A 16,022-nucleotide genomic window follows, 5' to 3' on the forward strand; every position below is an offset into this window, starting at 1 on the left:
CTCTAGCCACACTCCCCCTGCCTCTAGCCATCACCCAGTTAATCCCATCAGATATTATTTCACTGATTAGGTTAAGGCTATGACCCAATCATTTCTCCTCCAAACCTCCTTGCATTGTCTCATACATGAACTTTTGGAGGGACACCTCACATCCAAATCATATCAAAGACAGACCCTATCTCTAAATAAAATACAAAATAGCCTTAGGGATATGGCTCAGTGATCGATGCCCCTGGTACCTGCCCCCAAACCAAACAAACAAAAAAACCTGGGACTTGAATCTAGGTAGATTTGCTATATCATCCTCACGTGTCTTTATCCTCGTATGTGCCGTGGACAATAGGTTTTAAGACACGTGAAACAGGTTAAGTTCCGACAGAGTCTACATGGGTTAAATTTTGGAACCATAGGCATTGAATAAATAGTTTGTTTAGAGGAATATAAAGTGTCTTCTGTTTGGGTGACAGCATGAAAATCTTTTTTTTTCCTCCCCTTTCTCAGAGATCCTCAGCCAGCAAGTCTCTTGGTGCTCCTTCCTACGGCAGATGGTCCAGTTCACAGCCACATCAGGTAATATGCTCTTTTTAAGAACCTTCACTTACTTGTTTTCCTGGAAGTGTGTGCTTGAACTTGCAATTGCTTTTTCACCCGGCGACTGTGGGAGCTACCAGGTTCTTGTCTACTCTCTCTATAAACGTGGCCCCTCTTGATAAAGGGCTGGGCAATTCACTGTGTCAATTACTTTCCTCCACCTCAATTGGATTCAGGGCTTGTGAGAAGGACAGTGAAAGGAAAGTAAGGAGTTTGGAAAGGCTGAAGTTCCCCTTCCAAAGCCCTCCTGGGCGAATAACAAAGAAAAATCATCAATTTCGCCATTATTGGAAATGAAGTTTGCTTTATTTTCCCTCAGTGAACAATGTCCTTTCTGTATCGTTTATTCCAGGAAATTGTGTACACACCCACATATATGTGCCTTCACATGTATGGTACACAGTCTCTCTGTAAGTTGATACATGAATATATTTGGAAAAGGTACTAATATTTCCAAGGATTGCTTTCGTGCTTAGTTTTTAGCGTGATTAACAACCCCTGTTGAGGTTGATAAATAGAGAGCATTATGTGCTTTTTTTTAAGGTAAAGTTAAGCTACTCTTGGTGTGTTATCTATGTACATGAAAAAACAGGGTCTTTTCTGTTGGTGAGCAGGTTTTACAGGTGACAACACTGTGACATGTGTGGTCACGCCTTCCAATGCTTGAAGCTTCATGTAGTTGGAACACTGGCTTTGTACTATCCCCTGGGGAAGACAAATGTTTGCATCACCTACTAGTTATGAGATCAAGAAGAAATGAACTCGCACTTGTCCTTTGAGTTCTTGGTTCAATTTCCTTCTTAGACTTTTTCAGGTCACCTCAGTGATTTTGAAGACAAGCATGTTATCAATACTTTATATTCACACCCCCCCTTCCATTTTATGGACTTTCTATGAAATAGAGTATGGGTGCTAATTTACTCCAACTTCAGCATAACGGGAGAACTTTTGGTGTGCTCATTTTTACCTTTTGTTTTTCAATGGCAAATTGATATTTTCAGTAAATAAAATTAATAAGAAAAAATAAATTATTGCATGATGCAGTATTGTATCACAGTGCCTATTTCTTACCTTGAATGGGTTGATGAAATTTGAAGTGAAGGTGATGGCTCGGTCCCCCGTTGGCATTGGTTTTGTGAGGATGCTGTACCACCTGCTAACTTTGGAAGGACATATTGCTTGATGCATTGGAGCTGAGCAAGGGGGCAGATGAAAGGGGCAGATGTCAGAAAACATAGGTTGCTTTGAATATCCAGGTTCCATTTATTTCTTACCAAGTAGCCATAGCCAGAAGGTGCACAGTGGGGTAGGAATATTTCTGAGCCCATCTGAGGCTTTCTAGGGCCAGAGTTGAACAAGTCACACCTCTCTGGTCTCACTCTGAAAAAGTCTTTTGGGATGTTCTAATCTAATCTTTAGTCTAAGGCAAGAGAGACCCTGAGATTGAAATTGTTTATGATTATATGAATTTAGTTGTTCTAAGAGTTTCCCAGAACTCGTTCCATTTTACAAGTCAGTAAGATCCTTCTGGATCTTTTGGGGAAACTTCCCAGTGAGATAATACAATGTTTCTTTTCTGCAAGTCTGTGCTGATCTTGGAAAACTTTGCATGTGAGGCAATGAAATAAGGATTGAAGACAGAGAATGTGGGGCAGTCCTTCTAATGAGAATATATCCTTTTAGTTTTCTGTGGTTAAAATGACCATTATAGGGGCTGGGGCTGTAGCTCAGTGGTAGAGCACTTGCCTCGCATGTGTGAGGCACTGGGTTCTATCCTCAGCACCACATAAAAATAAATGAATAGATATTTTTTTAAAAAAAGAAAATAAGAAAAATGTTCTTTAAAAAAATGACCATTATATTATGAAGTCATGGAATTTTTAGATGGCATTTGTCTAGTTTTAATATCTGAGGCTAGTTAAAATAGTGACTGTCCTATAAATATTTCCCAATTTTTAATCTTTGAACACTTACGGTCTGTGAAATTCAAGAGTGGATGAGGTATCAAAAATTGATTTCAGAAAAAAAAGGGGGTTTTGCCTGGGCATGGTGGTGCATACCTGTAATCCTAGCAGTTTGGGAGGCTAAGATAGGAGGATTGTGAGTTCAAAGCCTGCTTCATCAATGGCAAGGCACTAAGCAACTCAGTGAAACCCTGTCTGTAATAAAGTAAAACATTGGGCTGGGGATGTGGTTCAGTGGTTGAATGCCCCTGAGTTTAATCCCTGGTATCCCCTCCACAAAATGAGTTTCATTTTTACGTGTCACATATGAGAAGAAATGTGCTTCTAAGCTATGGATGGAGGGACTTTCAACCTAAGAGGTGTCTTTTTAATTGAGGGACATAACTGAGTGGCATTTGAAAATGGTACCCTGGTTAAAACTAATATTGGTGTTATTTCTTTTTGGATTGAAGGTTCCCTTTAATGGTAAGTGGAAGGAACTGGCCATTGTGGGTGAGACAATGTGTTTGTTCCTTTGCTTGTAGATCCACTCCAGGCTCTCTTGCTGACCAACTTCCAAGTAGGTTGTTTCAGTGGAAAAATTGGTGGCAATTAGGAAGGAAATAGACAGGGAAAGCCTAGGATATTCCTCATCTTCTCTGTCTGCTTGGGAAAATTTCTTTATACGGTCTGAGCATCTGGGTGGATTAGCTCCTAAGAGGCAGCCCTGTAACCCCTGTGGCCTCTGACTGCAATGTCTTTGTCTGTTGAGCCCCCAGAAAAGATAATGGATACCTTTACCCTTCCCTGTTAACTTGTTAGCTCTTTGAAACCCTTGTAACTAGTTTTCTATATTAAATTCCTCCTCTTGCATTGCCTGGTATGGACTTTTTTTTTTTCATACAAGTTGGTCCAACTGTTTTTGAACAAATACATCTATCATGGCATTATGTGCTTCATTCTTTTGTTCTAATAGTGGCGTTTTATTTTCTACATGTTATGTGACTATTTAAAGGATCACTAGCCTTGCAGTTGCTGAAAACTCTGAGATTTATTCTCCTGAGGTGGCCTGGTGGGTGGTAATCCTTTTATACCCCTGTCCCACACAGAATAATTATTCCTCTTCTTTGTTACTCATGTGCTAATCCTTCCCTTTTAAATTTGTGTTTATTGCAAAAACCTTTGTCTTTTGTGTTTGCAATATAATAGGCTTATCAGCTTCAGTCTTTGAAAATACCTACACAGATTCTCAGCCTGAGGTTGAAAGTACAACTGCTATGTCTATTCCAGTTCCCATGTCTTCCTCTGATTTTTGGTATCAGATTATATATATATATATATATATATATATATATATATATATATATATATATATATATATGTATGTGTGTGTGTGTGTGTGTGTGTGTGTATTTTTTTAAATTGAGTTGTAGGTTTATATTCACTAGAGTCCAAGTGGGCAAGTGGGTCTTACATTTTTTGTTTTCATTACTTGTAAACCTGAGATAGATACAAACATAGATAAAGTAATAAGTAAATCAGCACACAGGTGAATATTTGCCTGTTATGGAAGTGTACTCATATAAGAATTAAATAATCACTGTTCCTTCTTAATCATTATCATCACTGCTAACAGTTATTGAACACTTATGTGGGGTCTGCTAATTTCTTCATGTGCAATATCTTATTTAGTCCTCTCAATATCTCTTGGATAAAGATGTCATACTTTCACAGATGAAAGAACGGACAACCTGAACATTTAATTGACTTGTCCAATGACACAAGGTTAGTTCTGTCAGATTCCAGTGCCCTGATTGCTTACCGTATCTATAAAGGTTTTAGAGGAAACTCACTGAAAATCATTTTAACCAATAGTTATATTTTGAACTGACCAGAATATAACATTTGTGGCCTTTAGATACTTGTTCTATTTTGAAATTATATTTGTATGATTTTCTTTGTTGGAAAAGGGCTCATTGATTTTATTATAGGTCAGTCTAGTTGAAAAAGGACAAATTGCAAAGTATAGACTTTAATATACTTATTAATATGTTTTTCTTTTGAAAGGAATCATTTTGTGCTTAATTTGGAATAATTCGAAAACACACTTGTAAGAAAACGGTTTTTCTTCTCATTGCATTGTAAGTAATGTGGTATAAAGTTTTATAAGCTTATGAATATCTATACCAAATAAAACAGTCATTAGAAATAAATGAAACAGACAAGTGAGAGTGGTGACTAGCTGGCTGGTATCTTCGTATTTGAAATGCACAATGATAAACTAAAATTGTGATAGGTTTTCTATGCATGTTATATATTTCCTTTTTGAAAAGTTTCTTACTTCCCTCCATATCCTTCCTCTCATATTCAGAAAATTTCTTATGAATATTAATTTATCACTTCATACTTTATAAATTGAAAAATTTTCCTTTGAAAAATGGACACCAATCTAAGTCCTGTGTTTCTAAAACTTTCAATGTAAAGGTTTGGTCAATAGTGATTGATTGATAGATGATTCATTAACTCCTTGGTATACTATGTGTTTATAGTAGTCCTTGAGATGTGAGAACCTTAAATTTTATCTTATTAAAAGTGAAAACCAAGCCTGGTGCGGTGGTGCATGCCTGTAATCCTGGAGGCTGATTCAGGAGGATTGTGAGTTCAAAACCAGCCTTCGCAGCAGCAAGGTGCTTAGCAGCTCAGTGAGACCTGGTCTCTAAATAAAATACAAAATAGGGCTGAGGATGTGGCTCAGCGGTCAAGTACCCCTAAGTTTAATCCCTAGTAACAACAACAACAACAACAACAAAAAGTGAAAACATGCCTATAATCCCAGTGGCTGGGGAAACTGAGGCAGGAGGATCACAAGTTTAAAGCCACGCTGAACAATTTAGCAAGGCCCTGAGCAACTTAGCAAGACCCTGTCCCTAATAAAGAAGGGGTGGTCGGCTGGGGATGTGGCTCAGTTATTAGGTGCCCCTGGGTTCAATCCCTGGTATTAAAAAAAAAATAAAAGATGAAACTCAGTGAATATTTTTTTTAAATGATATAATGTGTTCAGATGTAACAATTGACTCAAGGGAGTTCAGATTGTCCAGTAGTGTCTTGTAGTAGCAGAAAACACTGGCAAGACTCAAGGCTTAATTTTTCAGGTACCAGGAAGGATTCATGTTAAATTAGGGAAGCAGAGAACATTTTTTGTTTGTTTGTTTTACTATTTTTTTGTTTTACTTTCTTTTGCACAGTAAGAGAAAGACGGGGAGTGTGTCCCACTGTTAAAAAGCTACAATGAGTCTTTTTCCTGGATTGTCTCATATATAGTTTTTAGACCTCAAACTAGTACTCTTCGAGGAGTAGGGGCTCATGTAGTTTCTGGTGACTACATGAATGAATGAATGATTTGTATGAAATAATAACAGAAATAGAATAGAAAATGGAGACTTCAAATCCACATTTATCAGTTTTTTCTTTCCTCGAATCATTAGTTTCTACCTTCTCTTTACCTGAAGTTAGCATCAAAGCTGATTGTTATGGATCGATTAAGGTACAATTAATTTACTCTTCTTTGGTGAGGGGAAATCCCCATCATTACCTCAAATATTATGGTGGGAGAAGTACAGGTGGACAGAGACCAGGACCGTCCATACTCTGAACCATTGGTCAATCCTGATATTGTGCTTTTATATTATCTATGTTCTACACTGGGGATTAACGTGGCAACCTTGAGATCTCAATGATGAACCTAAATGTCAAGACTATGTGTATGGTTGCTTGGTTTTATGGTGTCCATGGAGACAAATGTGAACTCCCAGTGTATTTTGGCTCAGGATTCTAAACAAAATTGACCCTCCTTATCAGTAGGGGATTTGTCAAACTATATGCTTATAATTTAAGTAGATAAAAAAAAAAATTTAGATCTGTATTTGTATCTGTATGTCTGCAATACTTACTAGCCAATGACCATCAGGAACAGACATGTGTTCAATATCAGGGCTTTTGGTCTTAGTATGTCCCCCAACATTCATACGTTCAAACTTAACTGCCAATGAGATAGTATTAAAGAGCTATAGCATTTGAGAGGTGATTAATAAAGTTATGAAGATTTAGTCCTCATGGATGGGATCAGGACCCTTATAGAATGACTGAGTGAATGGGATCAACCCTTTATATTCATTTCATCCCACTCCCAGAGGGAACAGCAACAAAGTTTCATAATTTCTGATTATTTCTTTATATGTACTATCTCATTTAACCATCTCAATATGGTAATGATATTGAGAACCAGTGATCAGACTCTCACCAGACTCTACCAGACCTGGTAACATCTTGCCAATCTTGGACTTGAATCTTGCAGATTGTGAGAAAATACATTTAAGTACTTTCAAGGTTACCCAGTCTCTGGTATTTTGTTATAACAACACAAATACACTGGTATAGTGTGGTCAAGAAGTGGGTCAAGTATCTGAAAATATGGAAGCAAATTTGGAGCAAGACAATGAGTAGAGACTAAACTAATTTGGAGGAACAGGCTAGAAAAGACCTCAGGTATTTTGTTATGGCCACATGAAGACAGCACATCATGGAAAGGAGGGTTTGTGAGTAAGGGGAAGTTATTAGGATGTGTTTGTTATGGGACCTGAGGCTGATTAGATGATTTTGATAAGAGTTGAGAAAGAGGGGGTTTGTTGAGGTTTGAGTAATTTTAGGAAGTGAGGGAAGTTCTCTGATTTGGTATCTTAATAATTTTATCCAGAAGGATAAAGGAGCAAAACTAAAGACATAAGTAGTAAAGAAGTAGTGGTCACTAATGTTACCTGAGTGAGGGCGGATGCTTGGTCCCTTTTGTGATTTAGATAGTGATCTTGTTCTTCACTCTGCTTGAACATGGAGTGGACTTGTTTTTGTCTGGTTCAATTACAATCATGAAGTAACTCATCAGATCTGTTGTTGGTGTTCTGTGAAAAGTTTTTGTTAAGGAGGTAACTCCAGGTTCTGTACTTTAGACAGCTGTCTTACACACAACTTACATGATTCATATGATTATATATAGAGAGAATGGAAGGACCGTGCTGTCTTTCCTGATGCTTGCATTTGTCCTATCATTTGCATCCATATATTTGAGAATCTGACCAGAATCACAAAGTGGCAATGTCTTTAACTAAAGTTTACATCTAGGTAACATCCCAGCATTATTATAAATACAGACAACAAGAGAAATCTGAAGTATAATTTCTTATGCATTTGTAAACCATCTTATTTACAAAGAAGAATAAAACTGGAAAAGCAAATATGATATAATATGAAACCTCATTTGTAAATGAGACCTTGGAATTTTAAATAAATTCATAGAATATGGAAAATTCGGTCTGATTTTGTCAATTTTTGTCTCCAAAGATTGCACCCTAATGAACCCTGCCTCCTAGTACTCACAATTCTATGTACTTTCCTCTCTTTGGAGCTCAGCTAGCCCTGTCACTGGCTTTTGATCAGTAGAGATACCTTATCTATGTAACACCTACCAGACAGTGACCATCAGGAATAGACATGTGTTCAACTATATTTTGGATTATGGTCTGACACTGCATAGGTTCTGACCCTAGATGCTAAGGGATCTTACAGTTTGGGCCTTGTGCTCATACAGTGATCATTCTAAGAGAAGATATATGCCAGATCGATTCCCAACTGTCTTTTTTTTTTTTTTTTAAAGACTAACCACTTTTTAAAATATTTATTTATTTATTTATTTTAGATGTAGATGGACACAGCACAATGCCTTTATTTTTATGTGGTGCTGAGGATCAAACCTGGGTCCCTCCCCTGCTAGGCGAGCACACTACCGCTGAGCCACAATCCCAGCCCCCACCCCAACTGTCTTAAGAATGCCATGCTCTGTGTGTGGAGGTCCAAGCTAGTGTTGTGGAGAGGCCAAGTGGAAGGAGAGCTGACTGGCCAGACCCCAACTGTTTCAACAATCCCAGTAGAGATGTTGAACGTATGAAAGAAGTTTCAGATGGTATCTGAGTCAGATTGTCTCTGATACCATTTGACTGCAACCCCATAAAAGACCCCAAGTGAAGGAACTCAACTTAACTCAGGTTGTAGTTTGTTAGGCAGAAGTAGAGAACTTAAATAACCTCATCTTCAAATAGATGTTACTAATATCCATACTAATGACTAGGAAAGTGTTGGCAGTATAAAGGTCAGCTATGCTGGGTTGAATGAATTGTTCATATCGATTTGCATTGATCATACCTCTTATATGAAAATGAATACTATCTAGTGTTTGAAAAAGAGGTTTTACCCTCCCATCATCTTTTTATTATTCATTTGCTGAACACATATTTTCAGACACATCAATGCCATTTTAAGTCTCATTTAATGTTCACTCAGGTGGAAGGATTCAGAAATCATGTGCTGCACTTTTCTTGCAGTGTTGACTGAAGGAGTGGCTGAGGTATAGTGAAGACAGTAATGCTCATCAATTATTATATTTGGTCCTCTTCATTGCTCCTGGGATTGTAGGATAGTTTTGGCCAATGAAATGCTAGTGGAAGGGACATGTCTCTTTTCATCTGATACATTAAGAACCTATCTGTAATTCCCTATTTTTTTATTACCTGATAAAACAAACAAACCAACCAGGTGTTCCAGGTAGTGCACTTTCAATATGATGGAATCTCTACTAGCCTGCATCCCTGGTAAATGGGGGGGAGTACACTCCATTGTGAATTCTTTATAGACGGTTGCATGAGCCAGACAAAAATCTTTGCTGTTCTTAAGCCACTGAGACTGGGGGGTTAATCTGCATCTATATTATAGTCGACCCTCTTGGGATGATTACAGCAGGCTTTAATATCCTAAAACCTCCATCACAACTACCCCAGGCCATTCAATATCAACTTGCAATCTATATAAAAATACATGATATGATTTTTTGTGTAAACAGAGCTTTAAGATAGAATTTCTGATTTGATCTCCAAACAGATTTCTACCTGTGAATCAATGCAGAAATTTTGGCATTATTGTATTTATTTGGGTAATTTGAGAACACTTGATATGAAATTATTCTCAGATTTGGTTGTTTTCCATTTTATTTTTGATAGTAATTTGTGGCAAGTTAATAACATAATTTATTAGGTAATTTAAAATGTTTATTCAGTCATTATTGATGAAAACATCTAATATTTTTTTCTTTTAAAAAGTGTTTATGATGGGCCTGGGATTGTAGCTAAGTGGTAGAGCGCTTGCCTAGCATGTGTGAGGCATTGGGTTTAATTCTCAGCACCACATATAAATAAATAAAAAATGATCCACCAACAACAAAAAAATATTTTAAAAAATGTTTATGATGAAATTTCCAGACTCATATGAAAATAAAGAGAATAGTGTAATGAACCCCATGAGCACCTTAACTCAACTACAGCAAATATCAACTTGAAGGCAATTTTGTTCCAAAGAAGTTTTGACTACCTAAAATTTTATTCTGTTTTGATTATTCTTTATAAATATATAACAATAATATCCTCTTCCCTCACCTCCAAAAATGGATCCAAATTTTCTCTGAACACTTGTATTCCATGTTCAGGATTATATCTTCCATATTCATCGCTTTCTTCTGTTTGCTAGAATGGCTTATTGATAGGGTGGTCATTCCACTTGATTTGGTCAGGTCAGTCTGAATTCTACACTTTATCATAGGGTAAGTATCAATAGCATACCCTTTCATTCATTCAAAAGTATCCTGATTTAGATGACAAATTATGTGGTTACCCTCATTATTAGAAAGTTGGGCCTGGGGCTGGGGTTGTAGCTATGTGGTAGAATGCTTGTCTAGCACATGTGAGGGGGCAGAGGGTTTGACCTTCAGCACCATATAAAAAATAAATAAAGTTGTAAAAAAAATAGAGTCCACAATGTGGATGGATCTTGTTTAAAGGAAAAAAAAAGGGGGAGGGCATACCATTATTCTACCTAATTCTTCCAAGAGGAAGAGGATATTATTGTCATCCTACTTCTTCCGTCCCCTAGAGTTGACTTCAAGACTCAGAGAAGTCTGAATCAATCAAAACCATCAAACTCTTACCCAACATTTATCTCTGTGTGCTTGCAGAATATTCAGTGTCTAAAGATCACTGGCATTTGAGGACCAGCTATAATGATTTGTGAGACCCTATGCAAAATAATTTAAAATATCAAAAATTTTGAAAAAAAAAAATCAAGAATTTAAAGATGAAGAGAGTTCAGGCATTGAAGGAAGTGTGAGGTCCTTCCAAAGAGGGCCCTCTATGACAGCAGAGGCAGTAGACCTGGGAAGCTGACCATGGGCCTACCATACTTCTCCCCACTTGCCACAGTCTGCCAAGTAGGCTGACCATTTCTAGGACTGCATTCCTGCATCAGACCCTCTGGTGTTATCTGCTTGGTCACTTTGCTCCTCAATCCCTCAGAGATGTGAGCCCTGGTCTGTCTAGCTATCCTCATCATCTATTCAGTCCTTCCTCATATTAATGAGTGGCAGAGCCAGAATTTGGACATGGGTGTGCTTGGTTTCAAAGTGGATGATTGTAATCTTTCCGGTGTTCTGACTCTTAGCCCTTTATAACCTACCTGAGTCTTGACAGAGTTCTCTCTCCAGTCCAGGAGTCCAAGGCATGGGATTCAAGCTTTCAAGAACACATGTCCAAGGAATAAGACACAGTTTTACTCTTCTCCATGTTTTCACTGGTCACCAGCAATTTCTGGCATGTCCATCAACTCAACTGTACCTGCTTACTGTCCATGTCCCTTCTTCCTCATTAGGACTGTGTTTGGTGACTCTGGAAAATGGAATAGGTCAGGAAAACTAAGGGTCTTACTTTACTAGGAATACACCCATCAGTACAAAGGCCCTATTAACAAAGTAAGTCTGAATGCCTAAGGTACAGAAGCCTTCCAGCTAACAAGGCAATATAAGCCAAGCAATTGTTTTTAGCAACTTGCTGGTTAGTGCTGGCAAACTCAGGGATCTCCCCTGGCTGCTGCTGGCTGCTGCTGGCTGCTGACAGAAACAAGAGTGGATCATTGGCTCTGTTGCTGTACTACAGTGTGATGTCCCCTGTACCACAACTGTGGGCTTCTTAGTGGAGCTTGGTAAACCCATTTATCTTTTCCACTACCACAGTGTTAATGACTACGTCTCTTGGAATTCGAAAAATAAGATGCAGTATTTGACCTGGATCAATCTAAAAAGCTGTTAGTTCCATAGTTAAGATAGAATTTTTATAAGACACATTTTTTTAAAAATAAGGATGTGTGTGTACAAAATCTTTTACAATGGGAGGGAAAGAGGAAAACAGTGAGAGTGATAAGCTTGTCATATTGTATGGGGAAGTCTGGGAATTCCCACCACAATAACAGTTAAGCACTTGGACTCTAAAGACACACACAGCTAGATTCGTAACCCAGTTCTGTTACTAGCTTGATCTTCAGCACACAACGGAATATCTCTATGTTGGTTTCCTTATCTGTAGAGTGGGAAAAATGATTGGACTTGATTTATATGGTACTTGAAAAAACAGTCAGCAACACCTCTAACATTTTAGTTTTCTGTGTAAAGCATGCCATGATGATAGCTAAGCCATTTCTACAGTTCGCAGATACATGCTAGCGATGAAATTATACTTTGGTGCTTTATGGTTGTAGTTTGAACCATTGCTCATGCCCAGAGAACTAATGCTTCCATATAGATAATCTGATTTAGACCAGCATTCATCTGTCACCATTCCAGGTTTGGATTGGAGTCAAATTATTAATACAAGTGAAGAAGGCTTCTTTTGACCCATTGGTTAAATTACCTCGACAATTAGTATGAAGATTATATTGGATCTGGCCACTTTTCAGAGTGTCTACAGACTAGTGAATAGCTAAGAAAAACTCAACAATATTTATCTCTGTAACTGAGATGGGGACCATAAAATTTTTAGCTGTTAAAACAACTTACTAAAATGTAGTTAATGTTCAGGATTATCTACAAAAAAATCCCCCATATTTAGCCCTCTGAGAACTTACACTTCTTTCAATGGCCAGTATGAACATTACAATTGTTACAAAGTCTAACTTATGTAAAACATAAATTTAAAGTAAATCTACATTTCATACTAAACAGCATTTTAATGAACAAGTGAAATAATTTTTCATAACTTTTTTTTGAAATCATTTGAATACAAGAGCAAACACAAGTTATAAAGGGCTCTTATTTCTCACCAATGATTGTGCACAATTGAGCATTCTTGCTCAGTGAGACAAACTGAATCTGCAATTGTTTTCAAATGCAATGATATTTTATATATACTAATTTAAACAATGATGAGGTAGCTGACTTTACATTTTACAGATTTTTATGAACTACATTTTGTAGATTCGGTGTGATAGTTTTATTTTTCTATTTTGAAGCCAATAAATGTGCTTTTTAGTTTTCTTATTTTTGCAGGCTTAGAAAGGTCATAAAACCTGGATACTATATGTATTGTGCTTAATGGACTCTGCTGCTATTCTGTTTGAGAATATGATGGTAGGCTTATGCTTCTGCAGAAAATTTAAGTTGGAAGTTGTGTAGTTTGATGATAAAACAAACTCTAGGCATTTGGTTATATTTTATATATCATGGCCTCTGTTCTAATGTAAGCCCATAGTCCCATTGATCAGATGACCTTTAAAATTTAGATTTTTTTGGATTTTTAGAAATTTTAAATAGCATATATTAATATATTCTGTAACAATACTATAGGGTCTTGAGCAGCATCATTAACCAAACACATTAGTATTTCTGCAGTGAAAGTTATGAATATTCAGCAAATGGGACTAAGTAAATTAAAAGCTTCAAATCAGTTTAGATCAGGTTTTACTTCCAAGTCTGTTCATATCAGATGAAGTTTTGCTGCCAAAATGACTTTTGAAAAAGTTTTAAGTTTTCATAGCTTTTTGAATTTTGTAGTACTGTTGAGGAATTACAGACCTATAGATTGTTGCTAAAATGAGATATTTTTACTTTACTTGTGATATAAGTGGGGAAGGCATTACCATCCCCAATGGAGAGTGGCAAAACCAGCACCCATGGATGACAAAACAAGTACCTGAACAAAACAGGAATGCAACCAATATGTCCCTATCCTTAACCAGTGAATGCTCCCAGACTTCCTTAGTTATCAAAATCATTGTTTCATTTGCAACTTGGCTCATGCTATGGTTTGGGCATGTTGCCTGGAATTCTTATGTTGGAAACTTAATTCTGAAAGTTATTTGTTAATGGCATTTGGAGGTAGGGCTTTGGGGAGGTGATTGGGTCATGAGGGCAGAGACTTCATTAATGGATTAACCAATTCGTGGATTAATAGATCCATGGATTAATGGATTAATAGGTTATTAAGGGAGTGGCTTTGTTATAAAAGTGAGCTTCTGCTGGCATGCTTGGTCTGTCTTACCATATGAATTCTATGCCATGTTTCAGTGCAGCAAGAAGGCCCACCCTTGATGCTAAGCAGATGCTTGAGCCATGTTCTGGACATGTCAATCTGTAGAACCATGAACCAATTAAACCTTCCTTTACAAATTATGCCATCTTGAGGAGTTTCTGGCAGTAATAAAAAGGAACCAAGACAGACCAAGATGGCAACCATTTCTCTAGACAGGACAGGACTGAACATGTCTCAACATACCAATGCTGTGTACCATTTCATTAGTTTTTGATGCATTGGGGGACTGATTGAGGTATAAGTGCTTTAGCTTTTCTTTAGAATAATTAACACAAAATATATATATATGTGTGATGTTTCTGGGGATGTGCTAAATTAGGTCTCTCTGCTTCTTGCAAGGCCTATTTTGTTAGTAGTTTTCTTTACTCCCTTTGCTGAAGAGAACTGAAGCTCGTTCCCTGCTGTATCTCCTCCCAGCTCTTAAAATCTCCTGCTCCGTTTGGCTGGCACCACACATGCCAGTACCCATGGTGCATTTTATTGCTGCAGCTGTTTCGCTTGCCTATTTTCGTCAGCACAGAGGTGAGTCTCAGAAGTGATGGCTTAAAATAATTCACATGGTGTAGTCTTCTCGGACATCTGAAACCTGAATTATTTTCACAACACCTGAGGACACTGCGAAGCCCTATTTCATCACTTACAGTGTCTTTAGCAGAAAGTCAACATTGAAATCCAGATTTTCTCTTTGTATGCAGGCACACATTCATCCCTGGATTTGTCTGTTCATCCAGCAAGCATTTATCAAAACCCTCGTAGTGGCTCGTTGCTAAGAAGGTCACATGAAGATCACTGGACAGCTGTCTCTCTGGAAATACTGAGAAAAATAATGCTTTTTAGAACTGGCATGGCAAAGTCATAAATTAGCCTAAGCATTCACAACTTTGTGATGTAGTGGGCCAAAACACCTTTCTTTCTTTCTTTTTTCTTTTTCTTTTTTTTTTTTTTTTTTTCACAGCTACACATAAAAAAACCAGGCTAAGCAATGAAATAGCATTGTTAGTAGTACTGGGCTTTAGGTGACATACGGCCCATTTAACAAAATCTAATTAGCAATTTACTAGGCTGGCTGATTTGTGTAAGTGACATATACATGGGGTACTTCTGAGATCCTCCTGACTTTCAGTTCTGTGAAATGAGATTGATGGAGGGTGTTAGTCAGCTTTGCATCACTGTGACCAAACTACCCAAGGAGAAAAAGTTAGAGGAGCGAAAGTTTATTTTGGCACAGGGTTCCAGGCTTATTCCATGGTTGGTAGACTCCCTTGCTCTAAGTCACAGGTGAGGCATCACATCATGGTAGAAGGGAGTGAAGGAGGGAAACTGCTCCATTCACGGGAGGCAGGAAGCAGAGAGAGGGAAGAGGCCATAGGGAAGATGTGCCCTTCCAGGGCTGCCCCCAGTGTCCCATGCCTCAGTCCATTTAAACTAGGCTGAACCAAGTAGGTTATTAGGTTAATCTCACCATCCAACGTTTCACTTCCGGACATTCCTGAATCAAGGCAAGAACTTTGGGGGTACACCTCACATCCAGCCATAACATAGAGTTTGCTTCTTGGGGACTTAAGAGAGGTCATGAATGTATGACTAGTTAATTAAACTGTTGAAAATACAAACAATCTATAGGTATTTTATTTTTTCTCCCATTGCTGTCTTTTGACATATTCTCTCATCTCTCCTTCTCTGTCTCTTGATGATAGATTCTCTAACGTTTTACTGCTTTCCACAATAAAAACAGAATTATTTTCAGGCATTAAACAAACAAACAAACAAACTCCAGTCTAATTTAAATTAAACTTTTATGTAAACAAACGAGAAGAGTGGTAGATGATATTTGAAGTACATGTATATGTGATGAATGATCTATATCCAGAATATATAAAGAATATCTAAAAATAAGTGAGTCAAAGATGACAGCCCCATAGAAAAATGGGTAAAATACTTGAACAGACACTTAGCAAAAGAGGACATCCCAGTGGAT

At 37.5% G+C, this 16,022-nt stretch overlaps 1 protein-coding gene across 1 annotated transcript in view; it reads left to right on the forward strand.

The window, feature by feature from the left end:
- The first annotated feature begins 505 nt into the window (after positions 1-505).
- The window catches only part of Rbms3 (RNA binding motif single stranded interacting protein 3), a 1,055,032-nt gene continuing 1,039,515 nt past the window's right edge, over positions 506-16,022 (forward strand). Inside the window, exon 1 of the mRNA XM_071619646.1 lies at positions 506-570. The gene's annotated coding sequence lies outside the window, so the exon portion shown is untranslated. The remainder of the gene's footprint in view (positions 571-16,022) is intronic.

The sequence above is a fragment of the Marmota flaviventris genome, chromosome 1, assembly GCF_047511675.1.
Source record: "Marmota flaviventris isolate mMarFla1 chromosome 1, mMarFla1.hap1, whole genome shotgun sequence".
NCBI classification, from domain to species: domain Eukaryota; kingdom Metazoa; phylum Chordata; class Mammalia; order Rodentia; family Sciuridae; genus Marmota; species Marmota flaviventris.